Here is a 16,797-nt window from a genome sequence, read left to right as displayed (position 1 = left end):
CTTTGGCCACGTGGTTGTCAAATGAGAGATTGCTATCAACTTGAGTCCCCAGGTCCCTAATTACTTCTTCTGTACTTAATGGATTACCACCTATGTGGTAATTTGTGGGCACTTTGTTTTTGCCAAAGGGATGACTATACACTTTTTGGCATTTAGCTTGAGGCCATGGCTCTGGCACCAGTTGTCTGTTTCTATGAGGTCCTTTTGGAGGATGCTTGTGTTGGCTGGAGAATCGATTATGGCGCCCAGTTTGCAGTCATCTGCAAACTTGGTCAGCCACAGTCCTTCCGTGTTGGCCTGTACCTCCGAGAAATATATACCGAACAAGAGAGGTCCCAGGACTGAGCCTTGTGGGACACCACTTGTAACTGGTTTGGAGTCTGACATGGCTCCAGCAATTCTAACCATGTGGGTTCTGTCCTTGAGCCAATTTGCAATCCATCTAGTGACATAGGGGTTTATATTTAAGCTGGTGAGCTTATCTATAATGCCCAAGTGGAGTATTGTATCGAAGGCTTTTGCGAGGTCCAGGTAGGCTGTGTGGACCACCTTCCCCTCGTCAATGGCCTTGGTGACTGTTTCAAAGAAATCAACCAGGTTTAAGAAGCAGGATCTGCTCTTAACAAAGCCGAAAAAAAGTTAAAAAAAAGTTAACAGCACAATACACATTATTCTAAGAAGCACAGCACTTTGCACAGATGCACAAAAAATTCTGATAATCATTCAATGAATTGGAGCATAAAATGTTGACTTAATAGGCAAAGCTGGTCATTTCACCTGCAGTCAACAACCAATGTGAAATTCTTCTAATTTATTGTACAGAAAAGGAAATACTAATATTCCACAACCAAATTATTAATTCACGTGACTAACAATACGTGCCAACTAAGTTACAAAATTAGGATACCAGTTCACAGTTTACCAAATATGATGTGAAATTCAAAGGCACAGAACACCAAAGTGTCATGTAACCCACAACTAATCAGGTATGCAGTGGGGCTCACAGAATGTCACATATCACAGGAAGGAATGTTTAATATAACCCAGGCACTGTCTTAAGTGCAAGAGTAGTGTTAGGTAGCTCCAGTGAATAAAACAACAATGATGACCAAAGAGCCAGATGTCATTGCAAGGGCACATTAGTGTAACAAAGCTTATGCATGCTCATGTGGCCAATAAAGCACAACAAAAGTGCCAGTTTTGGCTATCCAGATTGTCCATGAAGGACAGCACAGAAAAGGGCCAACCCAGTTTATCATACAAATGTTGAAGAAATGTCCACAAATAAAATACTCTAGGGAAGCCAAGAACAAATGGATGACCAGGTAGGCTGCCTTAATAAAGGTATGGTGGGATGTCGGTGAAGAAGCTGGGCTACCGGTGAAGTCTTGAGAAACGCTGTGCATACCCGAGCTCTTGTGGTTGAAGGCTGAGTAAAGCCTTTAGAAAGGCTTCATATACAGGTCGTAGTTCTGGCTGGTCAGGTCGCCTGGTGAGAGGAACCGCTAGTGCGGCAGCTAGAAATCAAAGATGAAACACACAGAAAAAACAGGCAAAACATCGTAAATGTGGCTCTGCTAAGGAGCTCTGCTCACCATGGTGGCAAAAAATCAACGTAGTCAAAGTTCAGATTCTAGAAGGTTGTACTTTATTGAAGTAAAAAGTACCAGAAGTACAATCACCATCGAAGCGTAGTTCCATAATGGAAAAAGTGATCCTGAGGATTTCCTTTTATAAGAGTACCTGGGGGTGTGTCAGTGGGGGCTAATCAAGTGTGGGTGAAAAATCCTTTATTGTGATTGGGCACGACAACTTGACATCACACCTTACAATCTGATAGGTTAGATACCCTGAGCCAGCTCATATGTGGTTAGTAGAATCAGTCTAAACCTACAATAGTGAAGTTCGGAGATTAGCTAAAATTAGCTAAAAAAATGTAGTTAACTAAAAATAGTCTTGCTGGAAAAAATCAACCCTTGCTGGTAAAATACATTGTTAGGCTACACTTTTCGAAATCTTCGTCAGGATGGTGGACGACCTAAAAGAGCATAATAAGCAAAGCCGAGCATACTAGAGAAATAGCAACAACATGTATGTAAAATAACATGTATGTAAAATAAGAAACAGGCTAGAAAACCAAAAAATAAGACAAAAAAATAAGAACCAGGCTAGATATCCAAAAAATATGATACAGAAATTAAAAAGAGAAACAAAATAGTGAAAAATTCTTAAATAACGGATATCAATAGAAACTAATGTATTAAGATGTGGAACTGAATGAGGGCTGTTAATTAAAAAAAAATCTTAAAAAGGCACTGATATGTAACTTGAAAAGCTAGAAAGACACGAAAAAACAGTAATACTGAACCATTGTAGAAAACATGAAAGACATGAAAGACAAAAAAATATATTAACGAACCACTGACCAAAAACGAATGAGTCCGAATTTGCCAGGGGAAGTATCAGACCATGGGCTGGAGGTAGACTGGTGAGATCAAAGCTGGCTGTCGCATGAAAGGTAACATTTTTTCGGTAAATCTGTTAGAGGTCCAGGTGCAGAGGTTGTGGTATATGGTGTTGTATCTTTCTGTGATACAAGACCGGTGTCAAAGATTCTGCATAGTTATAAGGCCTGGTCTTTTCCTTGCCTGCAAACATATTTGCCACTCGAGTTCCCTCTTCTCAAGCAGCGAGTTGTGGTCTCTGCCTAGTGGGGATTTAGGGATATATTCAAGAACATGAAATTTGAACGTATTGTGTCCTAGGTTCCCGAGAACATGCACTGCCAGCTGGTTTGTCACTTTCAAGTATTTGTGTCATGCAGGTGTTTTGTTATCCTCATTTTAAGGGAGTTAACCATCTTGCCCCCATAGAAAGCATTGCATTTGGTGCACACTGCCCTGTAAACCACTCCTGTGACATTGCAGTCACCTCTGACATTAGGTGTGTAATGTCTCCTGCCATTGGGGCAGTAAAAGCCTGCTACACCACTCATGTGTCTATAGTAGTGGCAGGGAGGCTCATTGCAGGCAAAGGTACCAGGGTTGTCAAGTTTAACTTGGCAGGGGTGTTCCAGAAAGTCCCTAATGTTTCTCCCTTTTCTAGCTGTGAAGGAGGGTTTCTCCGAAAAAATGTGGCCAAAAGATCTGTTATTTGTGATGATGGGCCAATTGTCCATTATGATCTGGATGATGTCTTTGTAGTCCATAGAGAAGTCCAGGCTGCAGATGAACTGGAATCTAGTTTCTGTGGTGGTCTGGATCCTGGTGTCAGTTAGAGCCCTAGGGGTGCCAAGTTGGTGCTGGCTGATGATGGGGTTGAGGATCCTGTTGATTAGCGCTTCTGAGTAGCCTCGGGCTAAAAAGTCCGTTTGTAACTTTCGAATGTTGGTCAAGAAATCCATCAGGTCCTGGGAGACTCATGCTATATGGATCCCTAGCGATTTAATCATGCTCGCCTTCTGTTTGAAGGGGTGCATACTGGTGGCGTGTAGAAAATAGTTTACCAAAGTGAGTTTTTGATAGAGGTTGTGTGTCAGTGTGGTGGAGCCTTGTTTCTTCCTCAGGTAAAGATCCAGAAATTCGATCTCCTCTGTACTTTGTTTGCTGGAAAATTGCAGGAATGCGGTGGTGTTGCTGATATAAATGAGGAATTCCTCCAGTTCAACCTGATTACCCTTCCAAACCAGGAAAATGTCATTGATAAACCTGTAGTAGCAGGCTAAGTTGTTAAAAAAGGTGGAATCATATATGTGGTCCTGCTCCCACTTCCTTAGTGCCATATTTGCCAAACTTGGGGCCATAGCCGCTCCCATAGCGATCCCAGTGCTCTGGCGATAGTAGTGCCCATTAAAGTGGAAAAAATTGTTCTTGAGGAGCAGGGAGAGGAGTCTACCCAGGTGGTCCACTTCCCCTGGTATGGCCGTGTGGTCCTTCATGTAGGCTTCAGCCATAGCTGCAATGCAGAAGTCATGTGAGAATATCGTGTAAAGGGACTCTGCATTGATGGTGACCAGGATCCAGTCTCTGTCTATGGCTATGTCCTTGATCTTGTTGAGCAAGTCCATAGAGTCTAAAATAAAGGACCTGTTGTTTTCTGTGAGAGGTTTTAGGTGGAAGTCCAGGTAGAGAGCTATGGGTTCCATGACGGAACCTCCGCTGGCTACTACAGGTCTATATGGAGGGTCTGCTAGGTTTTTGTGTGGCTTTGGTATCCCAAAGAACTGGGGAATCCTCAGGTGGTGGATGGAGAAGAATTCTGTGAGCCCTTCGTCAATTAGGTCCATATCCTCTAGCCTCGTGATTTCTGTTCTGATGTCCTCGTAGGCTGTCAGCACTTGGTTGTTATCTACGCTGTCATAATACCGGTGGTCATTGAGCATACTATGGAGCTTGTCATTGTAGGAGGTGGTGTCTGTCACTAGTATCCCCCCACCCTTGTCAGCCTTCATGACCCTTCTCGAAGGGTCTGAGCTGAGTTGTCTGAGGGCTGCAAATTCTTCCTTGTTGGTGTTAAAAATCCTTTTCTTCCTCCGTTTGCATAAGAGAGACCTGATCTCAAGTTCACACTTGTCCTGAAAATCTTGTATGACCAGGTTGGGAGGGGGGCAGAAGTTGTTTGGTTTTTTGAATTTAATAGTCGGAACAGTCTGGTGGTCCTGAGGCTGGTCTTTTTTACCATGTTGGTAGAAATATAGCTTTAGCTGAAGTTTCCTTGTGAAGAGTCGTAGGTCTATTATCATTTTTGGGAGACTGGACTGACCCTGGGGGACGGAAGTGAGGCCTTTTTGTAGAACCTGTAGCTCTAATTGGGAGAGCAGTGTTCTGGAGTGGTTCCATACCATGGAGGTTTTGAGACCTGGCCTCTGTGTCTTCTCTTTTCTTTCGGGGTGGGCGGTTGCCCGAGAAATTTCAAGTCCCTCTTGCCCTGCCAGTTGTGGTTTCTCCTCCCTGGTTGATACTGTAGGGAGTGTAGGGGTGGTGGGGCGCAGACCTCTATCGAATGGGTCCCTTGAGGTGGGGTCTCTGGGTCCCTGTGTGTCATCTTGGGGCTCATCCCAAGGGAGGGCCTGGCTCTCTTGGTAAGGCCCAAAGCTTGTATCTGTGGAGTCACCGGCATTCCTGGGGAAGTGGTCTGGTCCCTTTAGAACAGGGTTCCAGGGTCCTGGGTATCCAGGACCCTCTTAAAATCCCATTGGTGTAGGTCCTGATAAGGACCTGGATTGGCCAGCTGGTCCTGAGAAGGGCCAGGGCCTAACGGTGGGGTGTTGGTACTTAGCGTGACCCCTATGGAGTTCTGGCTTTCAGATGGACTGACTCGGTCTAATGTAAGAGATCATTCCTTATTGGAGAGGGCCATGTCCCTTCTCAGTTTTTTGAGCCTCCTTTCCTTGATTTTGCCCTCAATGTTGGTGAGCCTGTCCTTAATCATAAGAAAGTGCTTGTCGAAGGAGGGGGACTGTTTGCAGGTGGCTTCAGTGGTCTCCAGGGCAGAGGAAAGTCTCTCTCTGTGCCTCCGGTTGTGCTCAAGGAGCAGGTTGAGCAGTAGTGTGCTAGTATCCTCTAGGGTTTTGTACCAGTCCTGAATAAATTGTGCATCAGAACCTCTGAAAAAAGGCTTCTTGTAGATGGTGAGGCCTTTTGGAGTGAGGTTTAACTGTACGCACGATGCGAGATAAAAATGTTCCCATTTAACGCAGATAAGGCTTTTTAGGGTGTCCTCTAGTTGCCACATGTGGTCCGATGAGGAGACAGTCTCTTGGTTGCTCTGCGTTGGGTGTTCTAGTTCAATGTTGATGGCTGGGGGTGCCAATAGGTCTTGTAACCACCTGGTGTCCATGGCTGTGTGAGTCCTCAGACATAAATTAGACCAAGGTATGGGTGCCTTGGTGAAAAATGTCCAGCAGGAAAATGATTTTCTGTGGGACCTGGTTATTTAAACTCCTATGCAGAGGAGGAAAAATGTCCATGAATAAAATACCCTAGGGAAGCCAAGAACAAATGGATGACCAGGTAGGCTGCCTTAACAAAGGTACGGTGGGATGTCGGTGAAGAAGCCGGGCTACCAGTAAAGCCTTGAGAAAGGCTGTGTGTACCCAAGCTCTTGTGTCTAAAGACTCACACAGCCATGGACACCAGGTGGTTAAAAGACCTATTTTGTTAATTCAAACCCTACTTCTGGCAAGAATGGCAAAACAATTGATAAGTTTGGGGAAAAAGTGTATGCTTCTGCAACTTTAATTTTTAGAATTTTGAATTGTCATGTTCTTACATTAAAGTTTACTCTGACTAATTGTGAATGTATGAGGAGTGTTTGACTGTTAGTTCCCTCCTGTGAGGAAAAATCTGTGTTTTGCAATTTAGTTTCTTCAGTTTCTCAGGTTAACACTCAATGTTTAAAGTGTGTTTCTTACTCTGTATACTACATCTAGAACTGTTGCCACTGGTGCTGTGTTAAGGAGATCTGCCTAGCTGCTTTCTCGGAGATTTTAAATTCTCCTTTGGACAGAGATTTAGATTTTGGGCCCTTCGTGGCAGAGGTTGTCAAAAAATGTGATGAGTGGGGAGTAAGCTGATATAGATAATCTCTCAGATTTTTAAGCCTTCCTTCTCCAAATTTTCCAAAGAATTCTCTTTTCCCTCGTCCAGTTTTGACAAGAAACAAAATAAACCATCTCAGTAGAATGAAAAAAATAACAAGAAGGTTCCAAAAGAAAATTGAGGATGCCCCCCTCAAGTAAAGCAGTCAATTAAGGCAGAATGACAATTATAAGGGTCCTTGTCCCTCCACTCCCACCCTGGTACTTATCTCTTCCAGAAAATCTGAACCTCTATTTCTTGCTTTGACAACAGATTGCTTCAGACAAATGGGTTCTGTGACTGATTCAGCAGGGTTATAGGTGATAGTGGGAAGAAGAAACTCATCTCTCTCAGGGGATTATTCCACATCCCCTTGACCTAACCCCTCTGTTCCGTCCTGTCCTACAGCACATGCTTTCTTAGGGATTAACAGAAGCAGTTCCTCCTTCCCTGTTGGGAAAAGGTTTTCATTTATGAATGTTTTTAGTACCAAAGAAAGAAAACGCCTGAAGATTAGTTCTGGACTTTTCTTTTCTTAACCAATATGCAATAGAGTCTAAGTTCAACATGTTTTCACTTCAGAGCATGTTAACCTTTCTGCCTCATTTGAGGTTTGTTTTTGTAACCTTGGATTAAATGATGCTTATCATCACATTCCTATACATCCAGACTTCAGGTGTTTCTTGAGGTTTTATGTATTTGGATCACATTATCAGTCATCTTTCTTACCCTTTGGACTATCTACTGCTCCAAATGCTTTCTCAAAGTGTCTAGCTCCAGTTATAGCTCATTTCATACAACAGAATAGCCACATTTGTCCATATTTGGATGGCTTGTTTATCTTTGCAGAGTCTTTTTCAAAGTGTCAGGAATCCCTTGCTTAGGTAAGAGATCTCCTACACAGGTTGGAATTCCACAGGAACATTCAAAAGTATTTTTTGACACCATCACACAGGATTGTGTTAGAGTGTCTGGTAGACACCTCAGTATAAAGAGCTTTTCTTCCACATGAAAAAATAGATCTATATTTAGGTCTATTCCAGGGGTTTCCTACTCAGACTTTAGTCACTGTCAGGGAATACCTCAGGATTCTATATCTCATGGCATCTTCAGTTCTCATAATACCTCTGCAAGACTCCACATGTGAAAGATGCAATGGTATCTGAAGTCTCTTTGGTCCCATACCACCACCCATTATCTTTTCAGATTCCAGTTCTGGATTTGCAAAACAAAAATGTCTTAGTGGAGACTTCATCCCTCCTGGTCAACAGCAGCCAGTCACCATAGATGCCTCAGACTTTGCTTGGGCAGTACTTTCAGTGGGGGTAAAAGTCAAGGTATCTGGGACAACAAAGACTGACAGAAACCCACAAACATAAGAAAGATGCTTGCTGTTATCCAGGTACTCAACTCTGAATCATCTTTGATCCCCAGGGCCTCTTCAGTTTGTTACCAACAAAGTACATTGATGTGGCACATAAACAAGCAAGGGGGATTAGGCCTTAACACTATGCAGACTAGCCATGTTAGAATGGGATATAGCTTTACAGCACAATCTCACTGTACTGGCATACTGCATTGTCAGACATCTGAGCAGGACAAAGGTAGACCCATATGAACAGAAACTAGATTGGGGATCTTCCATGATTTGATCGATCTGTGGAGACTTCCTCAAGTAGGCCTTTTTGCTTCATCTTTGAATAATCAGCTGGCAAAATTCTGCTCTAGGACTCATTGCAAGAAGGCCCGGAGGATAGATTTCTTCTTTTCGTTGAGCATGAATGCTCCTGCATGCATTTTCACCCTTTCCACTTTTATCCAAGATAATTCTGAAGATTCAGAAGGAATCTCCCAAGATCATTGTGGTGACTCCATTCTGATCCAGGCAACATTGTTCTCTCATTTTTAAAACTGACCGGGGCAGTTACCATAACTTTCCTCACAGACTAGATCTACTCACAGGAACGGGACTTTCTGATACATCCCAACCTCAAATGACTTCAACCGACTACCTGGATGATTGGGTCTTAGTACCTTTTAGGTACCCATTTACTGAGGATGTCCAGCAGCAATGAATGGAGGAGAGAAAGCTTGTTACTAGAAAACCATATATTAGCAAATCTAAAAGGTTTTCTAGTTGGTGTCAACTATATAATAAGCACCCAGTCAGGTCTAGTGTTCCCCTGGTTCTGCAATATTTGTGTGAGTTACTTTCTTATGGTCTGTATTTCTTCTTTATCAAGGTTCATTTGCTGGGCATTTCAGTACAGCTGCCCATGGATTCCCCTCTTTCAAGGCATTCTCATGTCAAAATGTTTTTAAATGGGTTTTACATAAGAGACCTGCAAGAAAACTGATAGCTTCTCCTTGCGATCTTAATTTTTTGCTACAGACACTAACACTTGCTCCGTTTGAAATAGGTAATCAAGCTGACTTGATGTTCTTAACATAAAAAAACACTTTTACTGGTTGCTCTGACCACTGCCAGCAGAGTATCTGAATCTCAGACTTATGGTGGGTTAGCCTTATCTCATTTCCCACAGAGATAATGTTTCTTTGGGAACTTTACCTTCTTTTATCCCTAAAGTGGTATCTGAGTTTACTTTACGTCAAACTGTCCATCTCCCTGTGTTCTTACCTGAACACAGAAATGAGGGAGGAAGGATAATTAATACCCTGGATGTCCACAAACAACTCAGGTATCATTCTGATAGAAAAAACATTTTCAGAAATTTTGATCAGTCATTCCTTTTTTGTGAAGGCAAGAAGAATGGACAACCTGCGTCAAAGCAGAGGATTTCCAAATGGGCATTTCATGCTATTATTCTTTGTTATTCCCAGCAGAATCAAGGCACAGTCTTAATCTGTAGATTTTTGGAAAGAGTTGGAATCTAGATGCATTCTAGAAGAAGAAACTTGGCATTTTGCACATATGTTTACAAAGCACTATAAGCTAGATTCCTTCTCCAGGTCCTGGGCAGTCTTTGTTAGGACCATTCTTCTTCCACACCCAAGTTATTCTAGGCTTGTTCTAAGCTATGGTAATCTACTTATATAGCTTAGGCTACTGCAGCAGTGATCAGTATGAAGAAGATAGTACAGTTGTGTAAGTAAAAATGTCAATAACAATAGATGTTTGAAAGATCACTTCTGCAATAGTCACTCCCTCCCTCCCTCTCTCCCTCCCTCCCTCCATCCCCCTTGCTTTTAGTGTATTTTTTATGCCAGGATGTGAACATTTATTGTTGTACCTAGCAATGTTCTCTCTTGGCTTAGCCTCCTTCTTTCTGTGACATGAAAGTTCTGAGGGGCTTAGCACCCAAACATTTATTTTAGTCAGTTTAGTTCAAGTTCACTGATGGTTTTGCTGTTTGGAAGGTGCCCTGAAGCTTAGGAAGCTCACTGGCTGTTATATCCTATTGCAGGATGTAACCCATATAGCTTACACTACTGTAGCTGTAATTATTCAAACATCTACTGTTATGGCAAGCACCTTTCCCTTATGTACTTATCAATTTAAAATAACAGGGAACATTTTCTACGCTGTCCATCAATGTAATAAACATTAACTTTGCCAATTAATCCAAATACAGGGCAACTCTCATCAGCTGCCTTTAATATATCCATTTCCCTCGTACTGTTACATTTATTAGCATTAATTTTATATCAGGTCTAAAAGATTCCACAGAATATCAAAAGGGAACCCTCCATTCCTGGTATAACTACGCACCACCAACAATAAAGACTTTCCTGTAACTCTCACTCAGAGACCTCTTATTTACTCAAACAACTGGCACCATAGCGTTTTACTACCCACCACTACTACTTTACTAGGCTTCTAACAAAGTTCCTTTCCCAATGTTCACACAAAAATGAGTTACACTTCATCAGTTTTTGTATACTGAGAAGCATTACTTGGAAATATTCAAAAACACTTTTTTTTTTGCAAAGGCCCCTCCACATTCCCTTATGTATATACCACCTCGTTGGTCAAATAACAGTGGAAAAATATGAAAACCTTACTATAGTGTACTACTGGCTTGTACTGTAACACTATATAAATAAATACTGTGGGAAGAAATAGCCAGGGAATTGTTATGGCTAGGCTTGTAAAGGCCCTAGAGCCGATAGCCTAGTACCAATCTATGAACCTACATGTGGTTTTGGGAAACCATAATTAATGAATATGAAGAAAAGCTGCAAAGCAGCTCTACCCTAGTCAGAGTGTAGGTACTTTCCAAACACAATTTCACTTGGTGGAATTCATTTTTTTTCATTCATTCTGGAAGGTTCCATAAAATGTTAATGGAAGCTGATGTACACCTGGAACAATTAAACACAGCCAAATGGTGATACCTGTGTCAGTTCTCTGTGAAACTCATTCAAAAGCTGCTTTTCTAGAACAACTTAATAACTGTGGCATCATTAGCGGTTCAACTCTGCCAGGAATTGCAATCAAAACTCATTCATCATTAATTCCTACTTTCCTAACTTTCCCAATACTGTCTAATAACATATTGCCTGTGGCATTACCTTACCTTTCCTCAAATATCTCTGTATCCCATTGCCATCCAAACCCTGATCCAGGAATGTTCATTGCATCAGTACTTCCTTAAATAGTGTAATATATAGAAAAACAAACATGTAAATGCATTCTTACATAGCAAGCACACTACTCATAAAATCCTTTATTGATAGTTTAGATAAATAAATGGAACATTTGTTCTCCTTCATTACATTGCAGAAATTATAGCCCAGTAACTTAAATCATGGTAAATTAGTTTCCCTGAAGTAACTTTCCTGCTGCAGAACTTACCTTCTTCCTTTGCTCTATACCATGCTTAAAAAAGAAAATGGTTCTTGCACAGCTCACCTTGTTATCCCTGCAATTCAGAGAGATTTTACCCACTTGCACTAATCAGTTGAAATAGATTGGTCAGTTAATGTAATGGACAGAATATGCAATTCATAGATAAGATAAAGCTGCAAAGAAAAAACCTTATTAGTGTCTCAGTAAAATGTCTCTGAATGGAAGACAGTACTGTCAGAAGTGACCTCCTCAGTGTTTTCCCTACCATTCCAGTCATCATGGTAGCATAGGATGCCCCCTAAAGACACACACACACACACACACACACACACACACACACACACACACACACACACACACACACACACACACACACACACTCACACACGCACACAGCTACAGTATACTTACTGTAGTAATGGTAGAAGATGTAACTACTTCCATAGGGGTGAATGGATGACTGTTGTAAAAAAATGGCATTCATTTTTCCTCCAAGAGAAAAAAAATAACTTGGTAGAGTGATTTAATCCAGAGCCACAACCATTACCAGGTGATAGTATTTGGCTAATTAGTGTTAGCCATTCCCAAGGAATGTGGTATTAGCATATGGCTTTCCCAAAAAGACTATAGCCATTGCCAGGAGAAAACCACAGCAGAATAGGAGTCTCTGAATCAGAAAGGCTTACTGTGATGTGAACACTTTGCAAATAAAGGCTTCATCATCATGGTAAGGCTTTCCAAATCTTGCTCTGTGACTTTCCAAATATTACAAATTATCGACAAAATCACCAATACCTTGTATCCTGGGGTTGCTATTCACATCATTAGAGATATGAATAAGACCATTATTCACCCCCCCCCCGACACACACATAGGCCAAGGAGAGGCTTTTTGCGCATACATGAAAGCTTTATTGCCAGAAGAAATTAAATCTTGAAAAGAGCTGAGTAATAACATCCTGAATTTCAAGTCATTTTTCTAACATTCACCTATGGCAGCTAAAGTTTGTGTTAATTTTCTGCATAATTAAACTGAGCATTGTTTTTGTAAAGGCTATTTTTATTTTTCTCTTACTGTACAAGTCTTACCAAAACATATGAAATATTGGAAGGTGAGGGGAATGAGCTCAAGAGAACTCCAGCATAGTCTGAGGATTTATTTTGGAATTTGAAGGAAAAGTTAATAAATCAATCCCCAAAAGCAAAATAATCAAAATTTTAAGCATCAGTAAAGCAGAACATATAGAGGAATAGAAGGTGCTCTTCATAGCTACCCTATTTTAGCAACAGCTCTGTATTCTGTTTAATAAGCTATCCAGTGTTACAGATGATGTTAGGACTATAAAATCACAGTGTGACATTGGCATAGCAAGTCACATGCCCTAAGAGAATGTGACATTGTAGGAGCAGTAAAACTGCACTGTGACATCACTACAGCAAGTTATGTGTCCTAAGTTGATATGACATAGAATGATCTGTAAAACACCAGTCACAGTAAAATTGCAATGTGACATCACTACAGCAAGCTATGTGTCCTAAGTCGATGTGACATAGTATGATCTGTAAAACAGCAATGTGACATCAGTACAGCAAGCTATGTGTCCTAAGAGAATGTGACATAGAAGGATCTGTAAAACAGCAGTCACAGGAAAACAGCAATGTGACATCAGTGCAGCAAGCTCTGTGTCCTAAGAGAATGTGACATTCTAAGAGCAGTAAAACAGCAATGTGACATCAATATAGCAAGCTGTGTTTCCTAAGAGAATGTGACATTGTAGGAGAAGTAAAACAACAATGTGACATTAATATAGCAAGCTATGTGTCCTAAGAGAATGTGACATTGTAAGATTTGTAAAACAGCAGTCACAGAAAAGCAGCAATGTGACATCAGTACAAAAAGCTATGTGTCCTAACAGAATGTGACATTGTAGGAGCAGAAAAAATGTGACATCAGTACAGCAAGTTATGTGTCCTAAGAGTATGTGACATAGTAGGATCTGTAAAACAGCAGTCAGTAAAACAGCAATGTGACATCAATATAGCAAGCTCTGTGTCCTAAGAGAATGTGACATTGTGGAACACTAAAACAGCAATGTGACATCAGTACAGCAAGCTATGCGTCCTAAGAGAATGTGACAATATAAGCTCAGTAAAACAGCAATGTGACATCAGTACAGCAAGCTATGTGTTCTAAGAGAATGTGACATTGTAAGATCTGTAAAACAGCAGTCGCAGTAAAACAGCAATGTGGCATCAGTATAACAAGCTACGTGTCCTAAGAGAATGTGACATTGTAGGAGCAGTAAAAACAACGTGACATCAGAACAGCAATTATGTGTCCTAATAGAATGTGACATAGTAGGATCTGTAAAACAGCAGTCACAGTAAAACAGCAATGTGACATCAATATAACAAGCTCAGTGTCCTAAGAGAATGTGACATTGTGGAGCACTAAAACAGCAATGTGACATCAGTAGAGCAAGCTCTGTGTCCTAAGAGAACGTGACATTGTAAGATCTGTAAAACAGCAGTCACAGTAAAACAGCAATGTGACATCAGTACAACAAGCTACGTGTCCTAAGAGAAGGTGACATTATACGATCTGTAAAACAGCAGTCACAGTAAAACAGCAATGTGACATCAGTAAAGCAAGCTCTGTGTACTAAGAGAATGTGAAATTGTAAGAGCAGTAAAACAACTTGACATCAGTGCAGCAAGCTATGTGTCCTAAGAGAATGTAACATTGTAAGAGCAGTAAAACAGCAATGTGACATAAGTACAGCAAGCTATGTGTCTTAAGAAAATGTGACATTGTAAGATCTGTAAAACAGCAGTCACAGTAAAACAGCAATGTGATATCAGTACAGCAAGCTATGTGTACTAAGATAATGTGACACTGTAAAAGCAGTAAAAACAACGTGACATCAGTGCAGCAAGCTATGTGTCCTAAGAGAATGTGACATTGTAAGAGCAGTAAAACAGCAATGTGACATCAGTACAGCAAGCTATGAGTCCTAAGAGAATGTGACATTGTAAGATATGTAAAACAGCAGTCACAGTAAAACAGCAATGTGACATCAGTGCAGCAAGCTGTGTTTCCTAAGAGAATGTGACATTGTAGGAGAAGTAAAACAACAATGTGACATTAATATAGCAAGCTATGTGTCCTAAGAGAATGTGACATTGTAAGATATGTAAAACAGCAGTCACAGAAAAGCAGCAATGTGACATCAGTACAAAAAGCTATGTGTCCTAACAGAATGTGACATTGTAGGAGCAGAACAAATGTGACATCAGTACAGCAAGTTATGTGTCCTAAGAGAATGTGACATAGTAGGATCTGTAAAACAGCAGTCAGTAAAACAGCAATGTGACATCAATATAGCAAGCTCTGTGTCCTAAGAGAATGTGACATTGTGGAACACTAAAACAGCAACGTGACATCAGTCCACAAGCTCTGTGTCCAAAGAAAATGTGACATTGTAAGATCTATAAAACAGCAGTCACAGTAAAACAACAATGTGACATCAGTACAGCAAGCTATGTGTCCTAAGAGAATGTGACATTGTAAGATCTGTAAAACAGCAGTCACAGTAAAACAGCAATGTGACGTCAGTACAGCAAGCTCTGTGTCCTAAGAGAATGTGACATTGTAAGAGCAGTAAAAACAACGTGACATCAGTGCAGCAAGCAGCGTGTCCTAAGAAAATGTGACATTGTAAGAGCAGTAAAACAGTTATGTGTCCTAAGAGAATGTGATATTGTAAGATCTGTAAAACAGCAGTCACAGTAAAACAGCAATGTGGCATCAGTACAGCAAGCTCCGTGTTCTAAGAGAATGTGACATTGTAAGAGCAGTAAAAACAATGTGACATCAGTGCAGCAAGCTATGTGTCCTAAGAGAATGTGACAATATAAGCTCAGTAAAACAGCAATGTGACATCAGTACAGCAAGCTATGTGTCCTAAGAGTATGTGACATTGTAATATCTGTAAAACAGCAGTCGCAGTAAAACAGCAATGTGGCATCAGTATAACAAGCTACGTGTCCTAAGAGAATGTGACATTGTAGGAGTAGTAAAAACAATGTGACGTCAGAACAGCAAGTTATGTGTCCTAATAGAATGTGACATAGTAGGATCTGTAAAACAGCAGTCACAGTAAAACAGCAATGTGACATCAATATAACAAGCTCAGTGTCCTAAGAGAATGTGACATAGTGGAGCACTAAAACAGCAATGTGACATCAGTAGAGCAAGCTGTGTTTCCTAAGAGAATGTGACATTGTAGGAGAAGTAAAACAACAATGTGACATTAATATAGCAAGCTATGTGTCCTAAGAGAATGTGACATTGTAAGATATGTAAAACAGCAGTCACAGAAAAGCAGCAATGTGACATCAGTACAAAAAGCTATGTGTCCTAACAGAATGTGACATTGTAGGAGCAGAAAAAATGTGACATCAGTACAGCAAGTTATGTGTCCTAAGAGAATGTGACATAGTAGGATCTGTAAAACAGCAGTCAGTAAAACAGCAATGTGACATCAATATAGCAAGATCTGTGTCCTAAGAGAATGTGACATTGTGGAACACTAAAACAGCAATGTGACATCAGTACAGCAAGCTCTGTGTCCAAAGAAAATGTGACATTGTAAGATCTATAAAACAGCAGTCACAGTAAAACAGCAATGTGACATCAGTACAACAAGCTATGTGTCATAAGAGAATGTGACATTGGAAGATCTGTAAAACAGCAGTCACAGTAAAACAGCAATGTGCCGTCAGTACAGCAAGCTCTGTGTCCTAAGAGAATGTGACATTGTAAGAGCAGTAAAAACAACGTGACATCAGTGCAGCAAGCAGCGTGTCCTAAGAAAATGTGACATTGTAAGAGCAGTAAAACAGTTATGTGTCCTAAGAGAATGTGATATTGTAAGATCTGTAAAACAGCAGTCACAGTAAAACAGCAATGTGGCATCAGTACAGCAAGCTCCGTGTTCTAAGAGAATGTGACATTGTAAGAGCAGTAAAAACAATGTGACATCAGTGCAGCAAGCTATGTGTCCTAAGAGAATGTGACAATATAAGCTCAGTAAAACAGCAATGTGACATCAGTACAGCAAGCTATGTATCCTAAGAGAATGTGACATTGTAAGATCTGTAAAACAGCAGTCGCAGTAAAACAGCAATGTGGCATCAGTATAACAAGCTACATGTCCTAAGAGAATGTGACATTGTAGGAGTAGTAAAAACAATGTGATGTCAGAACAACAAGTTATGTGTCCTAATAGAATGTGACATAGTAGGATCTGTAAAACAGCAGTCACAGTAAAACAGCAATGTGACATCAATATAACAAGCTCAGTGTCCTAAGAGAATGTGACATAGTGGAGCACTAAAACAGCAATGT

The 16,797-nt window shown here is 40.7% G+C and overlaps 1 protein-coding gene across 1 annotated transcript in view; it reads right to left on the bottom strand.

Annotated features, from left to right (window-relative positions):
* LOC122795079 (3-hydroxy-3-methylglutaryl-CoA lyase, cytoplasmic-like) overlaps positions 1–16,797 on the bottom strand; it is a gene marked incomplete at its 3' end in the record, with an annotated part of 307,454 nt that overhangs the window by 233,791 nt on the left and 56,866 nt on the right. The window lies entirely within an intron of this gene.

The sequence above is a fragment of the Protopterus annectens genome, chromosome 2.part1 (genome assembly GCF_019279795.1).
Source record: "Protopterus annectens isolate FY-2018-M chromosome 2.part1, PAN1.0, whole genome shotgun sequence".
Taxonomy (NCBI): domain Eukaryota; kingdom Metazoa; phylum Chordata; order Ceratodontiformes; family Protopteridae; genus Protopterus; species Protopterus annectens.
Note: the sequence above shows the minus strand (reverse complement) of the source record. Positions and strands in the feature narration are given on the sequence as shown.